Consider the following 9,755-nt stretch of genomic DNA (forward strand, 5'->3'; position numbering starts at 1 on the left):
TCAGAAAGAGTGGTGAGGGATTGGCACAGGCTGCCTAGGAAGGTGGTGGAATCACCCTAGGAGGTTTTTAAGAAAAGGGTGGATGTTGTACCAAGTGATATGGTCTAGAGTGATCTGGGTTGATGGTTGGACTGCATGATCTTAGAGATCTTTCCAACCATAATGATTCTATTATTCCATATGACTCATCACTCGCTGTCTTTTGCTCCATGCAAAGCAACTATTTACTCAGTATTGATTTACTCAGGCTGAGCCTATCTAGGGCATGGGTAACTATGGATGGACTCTGCCACAGGGCTGCTGACAGAGGCACAAGTGTTCCCTCCAGCCTGGAGCCAGCCCCACTGCTGGCATCTGCAGCCACCTACTGGTAGCCTCCTCCCGGCTAGGCCAACACAGCATGGGAGCCGATCTGGCCTCGTTGCCTCCATAAACAAACGTCAGCTATTTCATTTGAGAATGTGCTCTCATTTTGAACAGATATTTTGAGATCCCTCTTTTATGAGCCAAGAGTTACTTCCAGACACTTAGCACATATTAGCTAATGAGAACACTGCAGTTTTGCAAAGTAGGCTGCTAGTAGACCCATTTTGCAGCAGGGCAAAATTAGTCTACTGAGAAATAAGTCAGGTGGGAGAGTTCAAGAGCTCAGCAGCCTTATTGACATAGGGCATATCTGGCAGTTCTTGCCCACACAGTTTGCTACTTGCTGGTGTTTCTTGAGACTCTGGCCTCAGTGAAGGAATACGATGTGCTGCATCCCATTAAGAAATATCTGAGAAGTCCTTGAAAATCTTTTCACCCTCTCTCCTTCCCTACTGCTGAATTTAGCTTTGTAGGAGTGCAGATAGAGAAAAGTTACTTGTAAAATCTGATGCAAATTCAGTGTATTGCACGTGAGTTGCAGCTTGTACTTTGACTTAGTGAATTTACATAGCCAGTATTAGTTAAATCCTAATGTATTAATAAAGATGCTAATCAATGAAGAGGTGTGTAGAAAACAATATGCAAACCAAATAGGAAGGCATGCTTAAGGGAGTGGTTCTGAAGAGATTTTTTCACCTTGCTGTTGGGAGTAATCTGCCATCCTGCCTCTGAGATGCCTTATCAGGATGAGCTGGTGAGAAGCTGCTTTGATTTTAGCTATTGAAGATACTATCTGTGCTTCTTGATTTCTTTTAAATTAATATGTAGCTTTCTGTAGTAATGTTACAGGTTTCATAAGCAAACTTGGCAAAGATAACAAATGTTAATTGGGCCTGCTAATCTCAATTTAATATGATGATCAACATCTTTTGTTTTTCCCTTCCTTTGCTGCTGACTGTGCCATTTCTTCCCTGTTCCACACGCTTCATTCAGTGCATTTGTTCAGTTACTGTGTTGATTTAATTTTTCCTAGAAAAAGCATCTTGCCTTCCCACTATGTGTCTCTTCACATCTCTGGCCTCTGGTGCTGTCTGAATAAATAAAGTGGAAATGCCATGTCCTCGAGCCCTTGCTGTCTGTAACCATTACAGAAAAGAGCTGGATTAATTAACTGACTGTGATGGCAATCAGGAAATACAGAAGAAAGCTATGATCTAGACTCTCAGACCAGTTCAAGTCTCCTCCACAGCTATCCTCCTAGTCACGTCTACTAAACTGAGGTAGGCTCACCATCCTTATCCTCTCTGAGATACTTGTTGCCCTTGACACTACTATCAATCCTTAGAGTTGGAGTTTATGACATTTTCTATTCTCTCTTTCTCTGTTTAGAATCTTTCCAAAGCTTTCTCTCCAACCTCCAAGTGGAGAATTCCATATAAGCTTCCTGCTGTGCCTTCCCTCCCACATTCTGTTTTCCATTCTCGGGTGACCTCTCCTGCTGACACAGATCAAACTATTACCTCCATATCAACTGCCTTTAAAACACTTATCTACTGCTAATTTTTCTTCTGCATGTTGGCTTTGCATCTTGCTGCCTCCATAGTGCTACATCCTGACAGACAGCTTGCTGCCAAGCTCACTGGGATACAAAAACAATCTCATTTAAAACCAAACCCAGTAACTCAGCTTTCCCTGGCTGTCTGGCTGGCAGCCAGCGTGTTTGTCAATTTTAATGTCTTTGATATTTAAATTTAGCTTTCTCTTACCGCTGATACCATTTGGCAGAAGGTGTACTTACAATATTATTCCCAAAGCTGTTTGCCAGGCATCTCTGCTTGTCTCTGCTACACTCAAACCTTCCCAGGAATTCACTTCTGCTTATAAGAAATAATACCGGTATGAGCAAACTATTAGTGCTATCCCAACTGACTAAGGGGATAATTTTATTATTATTCACTCGTGTTTCTACTCTTTGTATGCTCATATGCCATATCAAAAATTGCCTTCTAGCCAAGGGCTATCTTCAACTGTTCATAACGCATCTAACACCTTTCAATGTGTGTCTCTGGGGTTCTTTCACAGAATCCCAAGGAAGAAAATAATTATTTTAGTAACAGGACAGCGTGACTACAAAGCTGCAACACTGATATATGCTATTAGAGGCAGATGAATAATTTGTCTGAAAATATCATACTTCTGTGTACCAGTTTTGACACTAGTTGTGCAAGATACTGCAGGTCATGCTAAAGCTTCTCACTTGTTGAATGTCTCAGTTTAAGAAGAAAAAAAAAAAAGCCCAAGAGTTACCTGACAACTAGTCTCATTAAAACTCCTCAGATTTTTTTTTTAAATCTAGAAAATTTCAGCGCTTCAGAGTTTGCAAATATTCCCTCATGTATTTCTTAACTTATGAATCTCAGTGATTTTCACTGAGGTTCCTAGTTTCAATTTTGAGAAGGATCGGAAAAGTTGTTACTCTTAGTTTACTAGGACTTGATTCTTGAAAGTTTTAAGAAACTAGAGAATGCTGAAATTGCACAACTGCGTTTCAGGTGATTATATGACATGCCACTTTAGGTACATTTGACTAAAATAAAGATGCTCTGGTATAAATATGTACATATACACACTGGCAGTTATTCAGATGCTACCAAAACCTAAAGATGTTTGTTGTGACTTGATATCAACACCTAAGTCATTACAGTACAGTACAGTACAGCCCAAGTACTTTGAATTTCTTTCAGGTGGAAATACCACTGACATCTAGGGGACAGATTTTTGCCTCTCCCGCTTCATCTGCAGTATTCAATGCAATATAGATACCAACATGAAGTTCCACAAAACCATGACTGAAAGAGTCTGCCTTTTTCCCCATAATTGCTTGAATGTGAGGTGTTTATCTAGACCTAAATGCTTTTCTAATTTTCATCCCAGGACGCTGGAAGCATCTATGTAAATGCTATCATCACCAGGAATTCATGAGAGATATTCTAATATCTGCTTTCAGTAAAATGCTTAACTGCTGCTGGGCACATTATCCAACACTCTTGACTGTTCCAGTGATCATACTGTAGTATCATACTCATTCGCTTTCCTTGTCCTGCTGAATATTCAAGTATGCCATACAAAGCAGAAGAGCTTCCATAGATGACCAGTATGTCCTGCATCAGATGGGTAAAAGGCCAGAAAGAATTATGAGCTCTGGATTTAAACCTTCTCCAGAATAAAGGCAGCTGTGTTCTGGTGTCCCACATACTGCGTGCCTTATCAAGGCACACAGGTAATCACCCTGAGGTAAATGGTCAGTTGTTGGCTATCTCTTGAAAGGACCAATAATCTTCACTTTTTAAAAGTAGAAACAGATTCCTAATTGCACCAGCAAGCAGATATTTCAGGTGCAGGAATAGTGAGCTCTGCAAAACTTAGCGCTGATCCCAGCCTCCTTCATGAACCAATTTCAGAGGAGTTCTTCCCATGAGGAGAATAAGACTCAGTACTGGCAGAGTCAGAACCTCACATGCAAATGCTTAGCAAACAGGAGTTACAGTAAACTCACATTCACAGAGAATTTTCTAACTAGAAAAATAATCTTTTATGGAGGATTGCAAAAAAGGTCTACCTTTTCTCTTGCCCCCTACCTCCTTTTTGTTCATGAAAGCCTTATCGTTAAGCTGTAGAAGAGATATGCTCTGTTTTAGATCCTTAAAAATACCCAGCAAGAACTTTTACAGAGGATACTTAAATGCAAGTTAAATTATTTTTGTGGTAAATTAGGCATATATAAAAATTCATTGGCTTTCCCTGTAACAGCTCGAGAAAAGTATTTAGCTGTGAAGTTATCTGTGGTCTCTTTTGATTATAGCTGTATCATATCCTTTTCTTACACATTTTTTTGTTCACAACGTAGCCCCAAACCTGTTAAGTATGGTAGAAACTGTGCTGTTGAAAATGCTGCTCAGCTGGAAATTTCTCGTGGTGCTTTAAAAGTGGCCTAGAAATAAAAACAGGAGTTTCAGTCTGAGAAGACTGCTTGACATAAATTAATTATTGTATGCATATTAATATTCATAAGGGACCCAATTACGTGGGAAAGTCACAGTGATCTATTTGCTGATTAGAAAAGAAAACACTGGCATGATTTTTCTTAAGTTCACCTTGTTAACTACAATTTGTGTCAATAAGCAAATGCAAGGTTAAGATGAAATAGGATACATACTGGTGAGGTGACTGCTGAAAATGCAATCAAACAATTTTTCAGCAGGTAAGGATCACAGAATCATGAGATAATTTAGTTTGGAAGGACCTCTGGGGGTAGGTTGGTCCAACTCCTCCATCAAAGCTGGGCCAAACTCAGCATGATGGTACAGAAGGGATATTGCCTATAAATAATGGGCATTTACAATAGAAAGGCAGAGGAAAGAATTGCTGGTGTGATCTTGAGAAGAAGCTGAACTATGAAGGTCATTAGGGGTCTGAGCACTTGAAGACACACATTCCCACTTTCATGGGCATGGAAACTTCCTAGCAATGTTGGCTTGTTCTGCATAAACAGGATTAATGCACATTTTTGTCAAATAAGATTACATTATGAACATATCTAATTTTCATTAGTAATTTTTATTCAAGTGGAAAAAAGTAATCCTTGCAAGGCCTTTAAATTTTATGATCCATTTGAGCATAAAGACCAGTACTATTCAATAGCATCTCAAAAAGAAAACTCCTGAAATGCTTTGAGGAGTTGGCTTTCCTATAGCATTTTACTCTAGAACAGTCACAAAGTAAACTAAAACATCAAATTCTGTTGTTTCACAAATACTGAAGAGCAATGTGTGTGATTATGTGCGATAATAGAACACTGAAAGAAAAATTGCTTGAATTGATCTTCAAAGCAGTGAAATCTGGACATGGCAGAGTAAAAAAGAAATTCTAAAGGTCTGGTGAAAGAAATAATTGAGGGTCAGCAGAAAGTTTGAAAGTGGACCAGAAATCTCAAATATGCTTAGTATTATGATAGCAAAGGCAGGGCTTTCCATAGTGAGAATGTCTGCCAAGCTAATTGGAACTGCAAAAGGAAGTTTTAGGAAAACAACTTTCTAGAATAGACATCTATGAACACTTGACACTTGTCAGATTCTGAATGATATGTCTGGTTGGTTTTTTTAAGGCAAATGTATACTTGTGTATACACATATGATGTATTTATAGGTGGAAAATTTCAAACAATGGGAAACTGATAGAATTAAACATCTATTGACTTCAGAAAAAAAAGAACTGATACAAATTTTTCGTAGATGAGAATGAATCAGATTAAAACAGAATTTTCTTGCAGCTGCAGATTCACCTTTAGATCTCTGCCATGTGCAGCGACACATTAAATCTGGTTCGCTGAGATTGCTGAGCTACTGCCTGTCTGCCAAATGTTTATGACAGAGCTAGCCACAGTGTCTTAAATCTAAAATCCAAAAGTGAACTAACCCTAAACACAATTACACAATTTGCCATATCACAGCAGCCTGAAAATACAGTGGTCCAAAAACTGCTTTGGTTGTCATTTAGTTATCCCACCGCAGCGTAAGGCACATATGTGGGGTGGGTTGGATCTGCATCAATTTGAATCTGCCATCCCATTATGTTCAAGCATTAAGTACAGTTCTGTGGCTGCCAAGGAAGATGAAACATCAGCCAAGAAATGTCACTGGGCAAGACAAACTTGGGAAAAAATGTTCAGTCTGATCTGTGAGGAAAAACACACTGAAAGCGCAAGCCAGGGAAGCTGTAGTTTGTGGGTGCAGTCAGTTCTGCAAAAGGTATTGGTTTATCTTCAACTATCTAGTCCATCATCCACATCTGGGAATAGAATGTATGGAAAACAAGAAATACCATTATTCTTGAAGTTGACTTTTTCTTGATAACACAGTAGCACAAATTGGCATAAAGAATTTAGCCCTTAGCTAATGACATCTTTCACAGGGTTTGGTCCGCTCCTTGTGTGGTCTGCCTGTCATCACAGTGACCTGTGTGGTTTTGAATGTGAAATCCAGACTTCTTCAGGACTTTCTCTTTGACTTCGGCTCTAAATAGCAATAATGTCTGCTGGTATCCCAGTGCCACGCTTATTTGAATCTAATGACCTTGTTCTGGCTCTGTTACTCTTAATAATATTCCAGCACTGTTTTCCCAGACCACATCTCTCAGGAAATTTTGCGTTGCCACAGTCCATTCAGTAATTATAAATCAGGATTCCTCAAATGTCAAAACATGGCCTGTGTTCAGAGCATGAGTAAATCAGCTTAGCAAGGACTGGCAAGGCTGACAACCAGAACCACACAAAAGCTCAGTCAGCAGTAGAGGAGGAATCATGCAGAGAAGAACAGGATTCTTGGGCAGCAGGAGTATTCAATGTGCACAGAAAGTGTTGCCCCACTTCCCTGGGATCAGGCACTGTGACCCCTACTTGTTCTTTCCCACAACTACTGGCTCTCCTGTCAAAGTGCCCAGAGCCTCTTAGTGCCTCCTAATGTGGCTTTCGGGCCTTTGGCAAATAGCTAAGGATACAACTTGTCTCTCTAACGCCCACTTTTAGTAGAAGCGCTTCAGAAGCTGTTGTCCAGCAATACATTGCTTTCTTTCACTTCTGAAGTATGCCAGACAGCAGAGCTAGAGGCAGCCTGGGTAGCCGAGTCTGAATATCTTTACATACAGGCCCAGCCTGTAGCAAGAGAAAGTAGATGGAAAACAGATGCCAGTGAAAGGAAACTATTGCAGACAATGAAACAGAAGCAGTCCACTTTTCCAAGGCTTTTCTCTGTCCTTCTGATGCATTAGCTTTCTTGACTTCTGTATAATTGTTGCTATATTCTTTGGAGTTCTTTTTATAATCTCAGTTCAGATATTTACTTGTGAAGGAAGGAGTCTTCTCTTCCCAGTCATTCACTGAAGAATTACAATCGGCTTCATTTAATTTAGATCAGTTATCAAGAAGTAACCAACTTCTTTTCACCTCTGAATGGAAAGGCTGCATTTTGCTTTAAAGTAGTGTTTTCAAATAGTGTGTTGTAACATTCATCTACTGCTCTGCTTGTACCAGCAAATCTGACATTTACAAGAAACTGGGGACAGATGCCAAGAGGCCTGCATGGATGAGCAGGAAACTCATGGATAAACTGAAAGGAAAGAAAAAGGTCCATGAAATGTGGAAAAAGAGCCTGCCCACTTGGGAATAATATAGGAATGTTGTCAAGCCCTGGAGGGATGCAATTAGGAAGGCTAAGGCCCTCTTGGAATTAAACTTTGCAAAGGAGGTAAAGGATAACAAGGAAGGTTTCTTTAAGCATGTCAGCAGTAAAAGGAAGACTAGGGAAAATGTGGGTCCCCTACTAAATGAGGTGGGTGCCTTGGTAACGAGACACTGAGAAGGCAGAGATTCAGAATGCCTATTTTGCTTCACTCTTTAATGCTAAGACCAGGCCTCAGGAATCCCAGGCCCTGGAGGTAAGTGACAGAGTCTGGGTGAAGGAAGACTTTCTGTTGGTTAAGATGGATGTGATCAGAGAGTGTCTAGCCAAAATCATTGCACACAAATCCATGGGCCCCAAGGGGATGCTGAGAGAACTGGCAGAGGTGATTGCTGAACCACTCTCTGTCATCTTTGAAAAATCATGGCAAATGGGAGAGGTGCCTGAAGACTGGAGGATAGCCAATGTCACTCCAGTCTTCAAAAAGGGCAAGAAGGAGTGTCCGGGAAACTACAGGCCAGTCAAACTTACCTCTGTCCCTGGAAAGGTGATGGAACAACTTGTTCTGGATGTCATCTCCAAACAACTAGAAGAGAAGAAGGTTATCAGGAGTAGTCAACACGGATTCACCACGAGGAAATCATGCTTGACAACCTGATAGCCTTCTATGATGTCATAAGTGGCTGGGTAGATGGGAGAGAGCAGTGGCTGTTGTGTACTTTGACTTCAGCAAGGCATTTGACACCATCTCCCACATTCTTGTTATGAAACATAGAAAATGTGGGATAGATGAATGGAGGGTGAGGTGGACTGAGAACTGGCTGACCAGCAGAGCTCAGAGGGCTGTCATCAGCAGCATAGAGTCTGGTTGGAGGTATGCATGCATATGTTCCCTGGCGGTTGATGTTGGGTCCAGTCTTGTTCAACATCTTAATCAATGACCTGGATGAAGGGATAGAGGATTGCTGCCCACCCTCAGCAAGTTTGCTGATGATACAAAGCTGGGAGAATTGGCTGAAATGCACCTAAAGCCTGTGACCTGGACAGACTGGATAATTTGGCTGGGAGGAGCTTGATGAGGTTTATCAAGAGCAAGTGTAGAGTCTTGCACCCGGGGAGGAATAACCACATTCATCAGTACAGGTTAGAGGATGACCTGCTGGAGAAGAGCTCTACAGAGAAGGACCTGGATATTCTGGTGGACAACAGGTTGGCCATGAGCCAGCAAGTGTGCTCTTGCAGCCAAGAAGGCCAATCGTATCCTGGGATGTATTAAAAAGAGTGTGGCCAGCAGATCGAGGTAGATGATCCTTCACCTCTGCTTTGCCCTGGTATGGCCACATTTAGACTACTGTGTCCAGTTCTGGGCTCCTCAGTTCCAAAAAGACAGGCATCTCCAAGAAGGAGTCCAGCAGAAGGCCACAAAGATGGTAAAGGGCCTGAAGCATTTCCCATATGAAGAATGGCTAGTAGGCTGTATCTGTTCAGACTGGAAAAAAGAAGACTGAGAGGGAATCTGATAAATGTCTACAGGGAAGTGAAAGGCAAATGGATGAGGCTCTTCTCAGCACTGTGTAGCAATAGGACAAGGAGTAATGGCCTAAAACTTGAACGTTGGAAAGTCTGTACTAACGTGGAAGAACTTCTATACAGTAGGGATGATGGAGCACTGGAACAGGTTGCCCAGAGAGGGTGTGGAGTTTTCTTCCATGGAGATATTCAAGATCTGGCTGGACACCTACCTGTATGACCTATTGTAGAAATCTGCTTTAGCAGGTGGGTTGGACTCGATGATCTCTTGAGGTTCCTTCCTATGATTCTATCACTCTGTGATTCTGTGATTCTGTAAACTGTCTCCACTACAGTCACAGAATCCCAGAATGGCTTAGGATGAAAGGTAATTCTGGGTCATAGAATCATAGAATCACATAGAATCTAAAAATTGCTTAGATTGGAAAAGACCTTCAAGATCATCAAGTCCAACTGCAACCTAACCATACTAACCTAACTCTAACAAACCACTACTGAATCATGTTTATGACCTCAAGTTGCACCACAGGAAGTTTAGGTTGGATATCAGGAAAAACTTAACAGAAAGGGTTGTTAAGCACTGGAATAGGCTCCCCAGGGAGGTGGTTGAGTCACCATCCCTGG

At 41.1% G+C, this 9,755-nt stretch overlaps 1 long non-coding RNA gene across 1 annotated transcript; it reads right to left on the reverse strand.

The window, feature by feature from the left end:
- Positions 1-8,172, reverse strand: LOC109366886. The gene is made up of 4 exons (XR_002113565.1): positions 8,133-8,172; positions 4,282-4,357; positions 2,165-2,240; positions 1-1,502 (listed from the first exon to the last, which is right to left on the reverse strand). It is a non-coding gene; the product is annotated as an uncharacterized LOC109366886 (long non-coding RNA).
- Between the last annotated feature and the right edge of the window lie 1,583 nt (positions 8,173-9,755).

Source organism: Meleagris gallopavo, chromosome 3 (genome assembly GCF_000146605.3).
Source record: "Meleagris gallopavo isolate NT-WF06-2002-E0010 breed Aviagen turkey brand Nicholas breeding stock chromosome 3, Turkey_5.1, whole genome shotgun sequence".
In the NCBI taxonomy this organism is placed as follows: domain Eukaryota; kingdom Metazoa; phylum Chordata; class Aves; order Galliformes; family Phasianidae; genus Meleagris; species Meleagris gallopavo.